Consider the following 3,368-nt stretch of genomic DNA (forward strand, 5'->3'; position numbering starts at 1 on the left):
ATTCCCACGTAGAAAACAAATGCAAAAAAACTTCAACCTTCCCATCAGTCTGATTAGTCGAATAAATGTATGTATTTCTTCCTTAAATCATTTTAATCTGTAAGTTTGATATTGTTTTCGAAATTATATGTTTTTACTCATTCGTATGGTTCTTTGTTGAATACTTATAATTTGGATGTATAATGTTGTTTTTGAAAAAAAAAATTGATGTTGTGTTCGGTTCTTGGTTCCATCTTTTTAATCGGTAACTATGATCATATTTTCGAAAACAGTAAACTCAATGTTAAAATTGGATGTTATATATAATGAAATTACGATGTTACATGTATGTGTATACCTTTGTAAAAATCAATAGACAAGACAAGAGATTACATGACATAATATAACAGACGGGTTGTACAAAAGACATGAACGCCCTCATTAGAAAGTTTTTTTATGTCTCCGGTAGTAACAAAATAAGAATAAAAAAAACTAATAGCTAGGTTGTTAACTTAGGCAATCATAAAAGTTTTATGAAACAATGAAACAAGGTCCAAAAACTACAACCTGATTCTTTTAGGGACCAGAATCAAAAAAATCAACTAAACACAGGGACCAAATATGTAAATCACTAAAAAATGAAAAAAGTTTTGTTTATACTGATCCCCCCCCCCCCCCCGTTTTGAGGTCATGGTAGTAGATTGAGCTTCATCACTTCTGCCCCTAATTTGCTCTTTGCTTTATAGTAAGGAATGTTCTTTACTACCACTGGATCATTTCTTGCACGTTCAGGATCCATTGATATAATCTCTATTGTGTTTCAAATTCAATAACAAAATGTAATTAATTAAATTCTCATTGAAGTTAATAAATTATAAATTTATCTCACTTCCTGCCCATCCAAGTTTTCTCATTGCTATAGCATCACGAAGTTGATCATATCGCATATTTTTCTAAATAAGAAACACTAATATCAACAAAAGAAGCTATTTAATTTCGTAATAAAGTTGAATTAAAAAATAAGTAAATAAATAAATAAGAAATAGAAGAACCTTGTACTACCACCATATTTTATGTTTGACCTCATCACCATATTTAAATCCTCCCATAATTTGAGGCATTGTGATTAACCAAAATGCAACAATGCTTGGATCTTTCATGCTATCAATAATATGCTGAAACACAAAAGTAGATGTTTTGAAGTGAGATAATTGTTACAAAAGGAAAAGGGGTAGAATCGTAATTGGCATTTACCTCATAAGGGTTTTTTGTTTTTTTCATTATGTTGTAAGCTTTGCATGGAGGCTCGATAATTTTGCAAAGTAAATAAAACTAAATGGGTGTTTCTTTTTTCCTTCATTAAACTCTATAGTGAATGACAATATGGATAAAGTGTTCTATACATAAAGATTGTAGATAAAGATGGAAAATAAAACGAAATGGATTATGAGAAATCACAAAAAAATAAAACCAAACCTAGGAACCAACATCGAACAAAAACCCTACTTTCTTTACTTCAAAAAAAATCAACATACCTGCACATACTCAAAACCATAGAAAGAATTTCACAAAAAAATTATTTCATAAACAAAGGAGCCTGAAAAAAAAGATAGTGGTAAATCGAAGAAGGCATATCAAAATCAACAAACAAAACGAAGATATAAACATAAATGATGGACGTGATAAATGAATTCTGTCATATTATCCCAAAAATAAAAAAGAATTCATCAATGAATCTTAACATTGTCGATGATAGTGACAATAACTTAGATTAAGCAAAAAAAGATCTGATATTAGAGATGAAGTGGAGGGAGATGATTAGCTTCGTTGCAAATTTATTGGTTATAGTTTCTTTATATTTAATATTGTGGGGGATTTTATGTGGTTCATTTTGAAGGAACATAAATAAGTTGCTATTTTTTGAAATAAACAGTTATATTTCGCAATATGGCCATAAAATAACAATGTATTTTGAAAGTACATTGTTAAATGTTGGATTATACTTGTGTAGACCCATTTTCATGCATGGTTGGCTATATATAGTTGTTTTCCGTGTCACAAGTAAAAAATGTTTAAAGGTACTTATATGTGACAAATAAGGTCATTGAACTAATAAAACAGAAAATGTTGTCTATAAAGAGGTCATTTAACGCTATATATATTTACCTATTTTAGTGTAATTTCTACACATTTCAATAATACCAATAACCCTACTTTTTTATAATTATTTTGTAATATCTATATAAATTTGCATTTTATTTATGCCTTCCCCGCTTTTAACGCGGGTCATAATATAGTTTTGAATTATATGATAATATATACATCTATTAAAACTGCATAATCTCAATCTTTTGAATGACCTCTACCTGGAGGTTACTTATGAATAAAATTAAATATAATATATGGTTTAATATTATTTATATTTGTTGTTATTGTTAATTTACTTTTAAAATTTATTTGCTTAACGTTTTAATTTCTATCAGTGTGATTATTTAAAGCATCAACATTTTTTTTTTGATTTTTAAAGGTAACAATAAAATCATTTATATAGAGTTATTTTTAACTATTGTTATTATAAACTATTTTAAGCTACTTATTTCAAAACTTTTAACGGTTATAAAAATATCTTTATGAAATATTTTAGTGAATTGATATTACAATTTAGTTTTGCATTTAGCACTATAACTTATCACTTTTCACTATTCACAAAATATTCTTTGGGTTTTTTTTTAAGTGTAACTGAAATTTATATTGAAATTGACCTTGTAATGTTATATTTAAATTAACTATTTAAGTATTTTGTCTATACAGTTCAAAAGTTGTAGCTTTAAACTGATAATGGTTTACATATAACAACATATTAAATCTAATAAATTAAGTATAATATGTTAAAAGTTAAAGACATAACTTTATACGTAGAAGAAAAAATATTATTTTAATATTGAAATTTAGTTTATTTTTTATTACATTTTAGATTTGATACTTATTTATCCTTATTAACCAATTCATAATCATTATTAGAAAGACATTAAGATTTATCATTTTTAACTATTTACAAAATATTCTTTGACTAAGTTTTATATTTAAGTTGATCCTGTAAGGTTATATTTAAATTAACAATTTATGTTTTTTATACAAATTGATCAAAAGTTGTAGCTTTAAAATGATAATGGTTTGCATACAACATATAAGACCTAATAAATTAAGTATAATATGTTAAAAGTTAAAAACAAACTTTATAAGTAGAAGAAAATATATTTTTTTAATATTGAAATTTATTTTATATATGATTACACTTTAGGTTTGATATTTATTTAACCTTATTAACCAACTTATAATAATTATTAAAAAGAAATTGAAAAGTCATGGGAGTTTCAAATGAATGTGGT

At 25.7% G+C, this 3,368-nt stretch overlaps 1 pseudogene; it reads right to left on the reverse strand.

Annotated features, from left to right (window-relative positions):
• Positions 1-555: 555 nt before the first annotated feature.
• LOC128127843 (uncharacterized) lies at positions 556-2,006 on the reverse strand (annotated as a pseudogene).
• Between the last annotated feature and the right edge of the window lie 1,362 nt (positions 2,007-3,368).

This window comes from Lactuca sativa, chromosome 8 (genome assembly GCF_002870075.4).
Source record: "Lactuca sativa cultivar Salinas chromosome 8, Lsat_Salinas_v11, whole genome shotgun sequence".
NCBI classification, from domain to species: domain Eukaryota; kingdom Viridiplantae; phylum Streptophyta; class Magnoliopsida; order Asterales; family Asteraceae; genus Lactuca; species Lactuca sativa.